This window comes from Pteropus vampyrus, unplaced genomic scaffold (assembly GCF_000151845.1).
Source record: "Pteropus vampyrus isolate Shadow unplaced genomic scaffold, Pvam_2.0 Scaffold126, whole genome shotgun sequence".
Lineage (NCBI taxonomy): Eukaryota > Metazoa > Chordata > Mammalia > Chiroptera > Pteropodidae > Pteropus > Pteropus vampyrus.
The window spans coordinates 2668283-2678292 of NW_011888907.1; positions in this window are offsets into that span (position 1 = coordinate 2668283).

Here is a 10010-nt window from a genome sequence, read left to right on the forward strand (position 1 = left end):
TGAGAATACCCGATACCTGGTAACAATGCTAAGTAGCATCCACCTCTGGAAGCAGTATAAGTAGTTAGGTCTGTACTTCTTAAATATAGCATCAGATTCAATTATTATATTATTATTGTTAGTGTTCTTGCTCATTTTTTACAGACCAATCTCTGCATTAAAGTTATTTATTTATTTGTTTGTTTGTTTGTTTGTTTGTTTGTTTATTACCAACCAGATTCCCTACTTCTGGTGAAAGCATCCCAAATTTTCACCACTATCCCAATATTGGCTCATAATTGGGGAGCAGGATTAATCCTTACTTCTGGGTCTAGGACTGGATATGGTTCTCATGTCTAGTCAATTAGTATATTTAATCTCTTCACAGTGTTATTTTCAGGGCTGGGCACCTGACCCAAATTAAGCCAATGATTATCAAGTCTCAATGGTTGAGAAAGAGAAAAGCCTTCCTGAAAGAAGCCAACATAGAGGAAACCAAACCAATAGATAGCAAGAATGCCAGTCCTGGCCTCATTCTTCATCCCTGGAATTTGGCCTTGGATATTTCAATTTCGTGAGTCAATCAACTCCATTTTTTTGCTGTTGAAGATAGTTTGAGCATTCCAAAGAGTCCTGACTAATTCATAAATTGGTCTTAGAGGTGCAGAGGTGCATATAATACAATCTCAAATGTAGACCACGCTGAGTCAATGTATTGGGGAGGAGAGTGACTATTTCCCTGGGATGGAAAGTTGGCAATTCCTATGATGGTGGGAGAAAAGTAGTTGTTTAAACTATTGCCTATGTATCTTTGTACTCGAAATCTGTTTCTACCAAGTCTGAAGTCTTGGGAGACATGGTAGAAAAAAAAAAATGTCTGGGCATATTTGCTATTCATTACAATCTTCGGCAAATTTCTGCAATAAAGACAAGCTACAGTTGAAGCCAGGATATTTAAAAGGAGAGATAGACAGATGATGATAGATAGATAGATAGATAGATAGATAGATAGATAGATAGATAGATGATAGATAGATAGGTAATATGAATATACAGCTTTGCCAAGAGAGGTATTTTTTGCATGGCGTCAGCAATCAAACATGGATATTCCTTATTGCTAGAATATTTGTCTAAATTTTGGTGGCAGCAAAAATGGAGGCTGTGTTAAAAGTAACAGATAAGAATGAGTCCAAGAAGGAGCAAGAAACTCACCCTATTATGATAATGGGTATCTCTTATTGTAAAGAGAAATATACTGAAGTATATTCTGGGGCAAGGGACAAATTAAAATGGATCTCGTAGTTTTGGATGGAAGACGAGATGAAAATAAACTTAAGAGAATGGGCAAGGGGCTGAGGACCACTGCAACAAAAATCCCAAGGATGTAATCTATATTCAAGAACTAAATTGAATATAGATTACATCCTTGGGATTAATGAGTAGGAGCAAGGTAGTGAGTAGGAGCAAGGTAGGTATGAGGTAGTAGGATGTATAGCAGCCTCGGGCGGGGTGAGGAGGTAGTCCCTAAAGAAAGGAAGCCTGGACTAGAGGTTTGAAGCCCAAGCAGGGTGAGGAATGTCCACACAGAAGAGTGGCCTGGTGCAGGGTATTGGGGAGTGAGCAGAGTGACGGGGGGGGTGTTCATAAGCAGTAACTGTTAGAGCATGGGTAGGATGACGAGGGCATTCACAGAAAGGTGGCACTAACAGAGTGGCCTGGTGTAGGATGTAGCTTCTGCACAGGAACAATGGTGGCAATGGGAATATTAGTTATGCACAGGGGATTGATTATATAAGTAAATACGTATTAATGGCAGTATAAGTTTAGAAAAAGAAAACTAAAATAAACCCTGTGGTGTCGAATGGGCATTGGCAATATCAATGCGAACTCATGGCTTTCAATAAGTATTGATAGATATGAAAATAGATATAAGTAAAATATGTGCATGGATGTGTATATATATTTATATACATATATTTCCTAGTTCTCTTCCCTGAGAGGATCCAGGAGTAATGATATCACAATAGCAATTTGTGTACCCAGTGCCCAGACTATGGCTTCTAAAAGGAATGGGGGCTCCTTGGAGAAAGGGGTGATTAATTTAGGGCTGCAGCAGAGAGAGTACAAGATTAGCCTAGAATAATTTCTTGTACCAGAAGGTAAGAAAGTGCTTAAAGAATGAGAGAGATAAGTTAAGAGGACATGAAGACTGGCTTGAAGGGGATCCCACTGGCCAAGCCTGGGATAATTTGAGTATCAAAGTAAATTACTAAAGATCAGATTACAAGCCAGTAAATAAAATGAGAATCACGAGTCCAAACTAATATAAATAAATGAATAAATTAAGTTTGATGAGGAAAAAATATTTACAAAGTTTTAAAATAACTTCCCACAAAACATACATTACTTATAAAAGGAAAAGAATAAGTTTATAGTGGAGAAGCTGACAGCCACAACCCTAATTAAGTGATTAATTAAGTATTGGGGAAAATTTTAAATGGTATGTCACCTGCAATGAGATCTAGATTCATTTCTGTGATATTTCTACCATTGATTTTCTGTAAGCTTGTTATTGTTTCTTTTTTTTTTTTAATTGGGGATATGAACAAGGAGGTAAAATAGGAAGCTTTCGACTTACCCTTTCACAGATGCACCAAATGAATAGCTTACACGTGAATCAATTTGCTCTGAGAGAAATCCAGAAACTAGTTAAGAGATTCCTCTTACTAGGTGACTGAGAAAATACCCACATTGAAATCAGTGGGAAAGACAGATTCACTCTTGCTGCAAACCCTACTCTGCCACAGCACATTACAATCAGAAGGGAACCTCCAACTCCCCACATTTCCCTAAGGAATGAAGTTTGGACCATACATTTGATGCCCCAACATTTATGGTTGCCCTCTAAGGGACTGGCTTCTGGCTCATCTACACCTGGAAGTTGACAGGCCCTGGCATTCACTCGTGCCCCAGGATCAATGAAATAGAAGAAGTGGTTTTAAATGGGAGCACGAGCACCACCCTCAGCCTCCCAAGCTCAGTGTAGAGTAAGCAGGCAATAAAATCCAGCTCTCAGCTTCTCCCTGAAAGAGGTTGGCTTATCACATGCCAATTTTCCCACCTATTGCCCAAGGATTAGGTTTATAACTAGCCCGCATCTAAGAGCTGATAGGGCAGACAATTAGTAGTCCTCCAAGAGCCTGAATGGGAGTGTAGGCACTTCTTGCACCTTCTCCTCCCTGCTCACTCCAGTGATAAAATCAAACCTCCAGCTTCTCCCTAAAAAGAGGTGATCCACATGTCTTGTGTCCCAACTTTTACAGCTGCCACCTGAGGGACTGGGTCTTAACTCACCTAGCTCAGAGAGCTGATGAGACTGACATTTGCTATCCCCTGGGTCCACAAAGAACTCTTCTAAAAAATTAAAGAGGATGTAACATGTCCACATTCACTCTTTGAAGCCAATGTTACCCTGATCCAAAGCCAGACAAGGACACCACGAGAAAAAGAATAGGCCAATATCTCTGATGAACACAGATGCAAAACTCCTCAATATTCGCAAACCAAAATCAACAACACATCAAAAAAAAAAAAAAAAGTATATGCCATGACCAAATGGGATTTATATCTGTGATGCAAGGTTGGTTGCACATATGCAATTCGATCAGTGTGATAGACCACATTAACAGATTGAAAAGCACATGATCATTTCAAGAGAGGCAGAAATAGCTTGTGACAAAGTTCAGCCTCCATATGAGGTAAACATTCTCAACAAAATAGGTATAGGAGAATTTATCTCAACACAATAAAAACCATTTATGGAAAGTACACTGCTAACATCTTAATCAATGGGGAAAAGCTTAATGCTTTTCCTATAAGATCTGGTATAAGGCAAGGGTGCTCATTCTCGCCATTTCTATCAACATACTACTGGAAGCACTAACAAGAGCAGTCAAATAGGAAGAAGAAATAAAAGGCACCCAAATCAGAAAGGAAGAAGTAAAAATATGTTTTCAAATAATGTAATCCTATGTGTAGAATACTTGAAAGAGTTCATTTAAAGAAAGCTGTTAAAACTAATAAGTAATGCTGTAAAGTTGCAGAATACAAAATCAACATACCAAAATCAGTTGCATTTCTTTACACCAACAATGATCTATCTGAAAAGGAAATCGAGAAAATTACCCCATTTACAATAGCATCAAAAACAATAAAATATTTTGAAATAAATTTAGCCGTAGATATAAAAAGCCTGTACACTGATGATAATAAAACATTGATGAAAGAAATAGAAGAAGACATAAATAAATGAAAAGATATCTTGTATTCACGGATTGGAGGCATTAATATTGATCAAATGGCCATACAATCCAAAACAATATACAAATTAAATGCAATCACTATCAAAATCCAAATGGCATATTTCACAGATATAGAAAAACAATCCTAAAATTCATATATAACAACAAAAGAACCCAAAAGCCAAAGCAATCCTGAGAAAGAACGAAATTGGAATAAATACACTTCCTGATTTCAAATTACATTACAAAGCTATAGTAATCAAACAGTATGGCATTGGCATAAAAACAGTCACATAGACCAATGGAATACCTAATACAGCTCAGAAACACATTTTTTAAATTTTTTTAATTAACGTGAAATAAAACAGGTCTTGAAAAGATCTCTAAATGGATAACTGCTTCCAAATGCAAGTAGAGTTAAAGACGAGACAGGGAATTTCATTGCCAACAACTTACTCTATTGCTCAGAACCTAAGGTAATCCTTAATTCCCCTCACTGGCAGCAATGGGACGTGAACTGTCAAACTGGCGGCAGACTCCCGGAAGAGAATCATTTCCAATTTCTACCTCAGATGTGTCTAAGAAGAACAATGGATAAGAGAGATCCCTCAAAAGTCACCTGCATCAAAAAGGGAGACTAAGGGAGGTCTCAGCTAAAGGCCACAGCGTTTGGTTTTTTTAAATAATTTTTTTCTTTTTCAGTTACAGTTGACATACAATAGTATATTAGTTTCAGGTATACAACATGGTGATTAGACATTTATGTAACTTATGAAGTTATACCAAATAAATCTAGTTTTCATCTGACACCACTCATAGCTATTACAATATTATTCCTTACGCTGTACTTTACATCCTCCTGACCATTTTGTACCTACTAATTTGTACTTATCTCCTTCTCTTTTTTCACCAGGCATAAGGTTTCTTTTTGAGGTAAATGAATATGTTCTAAAATTGGCTATGGTGACGGTTACACGTATCTGTGAATGTACTCAAAACTACTGAAGTGTGCATTTTAAATATGTGAATTGTATGGTGTATGAGTTATATCTCAGCAAAGCTGTTAAGAAACAAGAAAGAGCACTCTTCCACAAGAGCTGAAGAGGCGGCCATCAGACTGGCTGACCGAGGAGCTCCCTCTGTTGGCGGGGCGGGTGCCTTGCAGGCCCTGCAAACAGTACACGGTGATGCCGTGCATAGGGGGTGCAACCATGTTTCTTACAATGCCCTTCTCCAAATGTAAATTGTCACTGCAGTTTTCCTATTTTTCTCTTACTTACACAGATCAGGTGTACTGTGGTGAGTGCGTGTGTGTGTTGGGGCGGAGGCAGAGTGATTAAGTTTATCCTTTAGTCAAAAGTTGCCAGACCTTGAGAACCTATGTGGACATAACAAAGGAAAATGCCTGTCATCCCAAAAAGCCAAGCCTGGAGCTGGTCACAGCAACGAGGTAAGACCCCGAATTTCCGCTTGGATTGTCGCCTTGTTTAGGTGGGGGCATTTTCAAGGCCCATTTATATTATTTTTAAATTTTTTACTTACAAAGTCCCTCAGTCTCCTAAATGATTTCTCACCATTAACAGCTTTCCTCATTTTAGTTTCTTTTTTTAAGATGATTGAGTCTACTCGTCCTCTCGGTAAGAGTCCGTATTTACATTTACCTGTTTCAGAGGCTGAGGGACTAAATGAACCTCCTAAAGACATTTCTTGGGATGAATCCTGTACTATCATCTGTCTCTTGTCTGGAAACCCAGAACTTTCCATGAGTACAATGTCCCCAGTACACGAACAGAGGATTCAGAACAGCTCCTCCTCTTCCCCGCGCCCACCTTTGGTCTTTGTTCTTTCTGTGATAAGCTGCCAAAATATCTAGATGAAAGTAAAAAATGTAGTCACCGATATAGTTTACCTGGATATTTTGATGCGTATAAATGTATCGAATACTCTACATAGTTTGATATATATGAGTATTCAAGGCTATGTAAGTAAAAATGTTCAGCTTATTGTCTTAACCACTTGCCATCCCATCACTGAGCACATTACAAGCCCTCAATAAATATTTGTTGGCAATAGTATTTCTGTACAATATTATATGAGAATTAAAGAAAAAGATTATAATTTGCCCATATATAGGTATACTCTGAAATTAGTAGTGGTTTATGCGAACTAAAAGGAAAATTATTAGATATCAAGAAAAAAGATTTAATTATTATTATTATTTATTTTTTGTTCAATAAAACGAGGTATGGTGAATCAGTTCTCCTCTATGCTGCTGAGAAGGTAAGGTTCAAGTGTTTGTTTTTCTGTTTATAGTGTGGGGTGGGGGTTAGTAATTTACCTAACCAGGCTGAGCTTTTCAGTTTCTTCATCTGTAGAAATGAGATGATAATATCTGCTTTGCCTCCCTCTTGGGATGTTTTGAAATCAAATGGGGTTGATTTTTACAGGACTTTGTGAAATGAAGAGGGCTATATACATGTTGGGGTTTAGGGATTACTTGTAGCTTCTAGACGTTGCTTCCTTCTCAGGTTTGACATAATGGTATTTTGAAATGTTATATTGCTCACCAGAAGTAAACTTTCAAAGCTGATAATGGAAAATAATAACAAGAAAGAAGTTGCTCATCTTGCCTACTCAAATTGATGGTGTTTCTGAAACCATGCTGATGTCTGAGCAGAAAGTGAATTCCACTTATAATTGTTCTGGCTCAGTTTGTACTATGGCAACGTAAGAGCTTTTCCTGATGCTCAGAATTTTACCCTTCGAAAAGTCACAGTTCTAAGAAGTGCACCAGGAAGTGGCCTTGGAACCCAGGGCCACTTCTCTCTGTGGGAATTTACCAGTGAAAACGTGAGAGAAAATGCACTGTGTGTGTTCGGCGTCTACCCCTTCCCCCCTGGTCCATAAATGAAGTGATTTCTGTGCTTGTGAATTTCCTGGAGCCTGAAGGCTTATAGGAGAGCTGTCTCTGCACTCTGATACTTTCGTGTCCTCTTAGAAGCCAGTCAGGAGACAGGCCCGATTGATGTCTTAGCTTCCTGTTTAGATTCACTTTACGATGTTCTGAAGGCTTCTGCTTGGATGGTATTTGAGAATGTGAGGACTCAGAAGGATTGGCAGCGTCCACTGAATGGCTTGACTTTTCTTTTTTTTTTGGCAGCTCAACTTCTAATGGCCAGTGGTCTGGACCTAGGTGAGAGGTGGCATTCCCTGGACTGATGCCTTTACAGGACATTGTAGGCATGGAGATGGTGGCTCAACATGTCCCAACATTGCTTCTCCTCCCCCTCGTTGCTTTCCCTTGCAAACTAACCAGTAAATACAAAACATCCAAACCCTAAATTCCTCGAATGACCTCACCCAGGAGAACGCAGCTGGGAGATTTTTCCTAGAGAGCAGGACTTACACTCTATTCCCAAATCTAGTATTTTATTTCTCTATTTTGTAGATTCTTGTTGGGCACTTATATACCTTCTAAAACTAAACATTTCAATCATCTTAAACAAGAGATAGAACATATTTGAAGAAGACATTAATTATTTCTCTTTTAATGTTTTTCTTCATTTTAAAAGAAGAATATCTGTATTAAATGGAAATAATGTAGTCTCAAGTTTTCTTGTTGTTGTTGTTGTTGTTGTTTTTTATAAAGCAAAGTTTGCACTGAATATTGCCGCGGTCCAGCCACGACAGGATCCAGGGGGCCCCGAAGGTGGGCAAGGCGTCGGCGCGGGAGACAGTCGACTACACAGCTCAGAGGCGGTGTGACACTGTTCCGTTTTATTGTGATTTGAGTACAACTTTTATACTTTTTATTTTGGCATTTGATTATACTTTGTTGTTAAGGTAGCAGGGAGTTAAATTTCTGTGGTTAGGCGAAGCAGAAAATCTTATAGAGTATATTATTATAATGTTCATGATTAACTAGTACATTTTTCTCTCAATCATTAGAACAGAACTACCTGATGGAACAATCTAAACTTTTAATTCTTATATCTATTACGTAAGATACAGTTTGATTTAAGTAAAGGTGATAGATAGATGTATTCATAACAGCAAGCATTGGCTTGTGGGCAGACATTGTTCTTCTTTCTGCCTGAAGAAATCTTTTAAATGCTATTTGATTTATGCTATATCTAAAGTTCAAGCTGAACCTTTCTCATAGCTGTTCAAAAGTTTCCTTGGTGCAGTAATGAGGAAAATATTTCTAAAAATCAGTTTTACAAAGCTGCTTTCATAAGCTAAGTTTCTGTTCCTTTGTTTTTAAGCACCAAGGAGATCCTGACCTAGCCAGCCTTTCTATGAAACTTAAACTACTATAAGGCACATGAATTCTATCTTTATTCACTACATGTATACTATCTTTATTATAAGCTTCTGTATAAGGCAAAGGAAGATCAGGTAATCTTTTCATACTAGTAGCCCCGCTAGGTGGATACCAGAGTTTTCTATTTATCCACTAGGCCACAAAAGGAGGCCCTTCTATAGTAGGCACAGGCTTATGAGTAAATTTCTTATCCTTTACTAATTTTTCTACTAACTGCGTGGGAACAAGAGTATAAACTGGTTCTAGTAATTCAGCTTGTTATAATTTATTCATAATATCTTTAAGAGGCGCGTCAAAAGGAATTTCCCTTAATAATTGTTCAAATAAAGGGTTTACGCATTCTGGACACGTCAGGGTGACTAGAGCTGATTCCATACGCGGGGAATTTACTGTGTTTTCCTCAGAGCCAATTTTGAGGAAATCCATTTGCACAGCGTTTACACTTACTAGAATTTGTGCTACCCAAATTCCCCCTATTAATAGGATCATTTCTAAGAAACCAATTATCCCTAAACACATGCCACGTCCTCGTTCTTGACGATGCATTCCTTGAAGCCTCTGTCCCCATCTCCGGACCTTGTCACGCAGTAGGGTAGAAAGAGGACGCGGCAGAATATAGATTTGCTGATTTGTTTAGAGAAGCAGTAACGTTTTTTGGTGGTCGTTTTGGGTTTAGGTTTTGGTTTTCTATTCTTTGAATTTTTCAAAAAGCACTTATATTTGGTCACTGTTTTTGCTGTGCCTAAGGAATCATTCTGTTTTGAAATAATTCATTGTGAAAATGTTTGCCCTTGGAGATTTAATCGAATAGGATTCATTTTCCCAAATGCTACAAATTTAGGTTGATTTCTTTTAATGGTTGAATTTTTGTGTGTGTGTCTAAAAATCTGTTGATGTCCTATCATGTGTTGACTTAAGTCAGTGGTTGGGTGGATGATCTTATGAGGTCTCTATAATTTGCTATGTCTCAGTGGGGATCAGCTCATGTTTTGGAAAGACATGCTATAGAAAGAAAGAAAGAGTACTTGCTCTTGTATAATAATATATTTGACTGCCCAGGTATCAGTAAGCAGAGACATTATTTTTACGGTATTGTTTTGGTTTTGCAGTTGGGAGTTAAAGGAGTTCTTCAGTCGTGTAGCATCTCATTACACCAAGAGTATAAAGAAGTTATTCAGATCAGTTATCTACATAACATATGGCTATTGGAAAACCTACTAATAGCTTGGTAATTTTTTTTCAGTTTTTATTCTAGACATGTAGTGCTGTCTATGAACCCGATAGAAGAATCCTGCTATTTGATGGTGATTCATTTCATAACACAGACATGTCAACATACATCTTAAATTTTACGTGACTAATTCTGGATACTATGTTTTCTTTATATACTTTGCCACTATTTACAT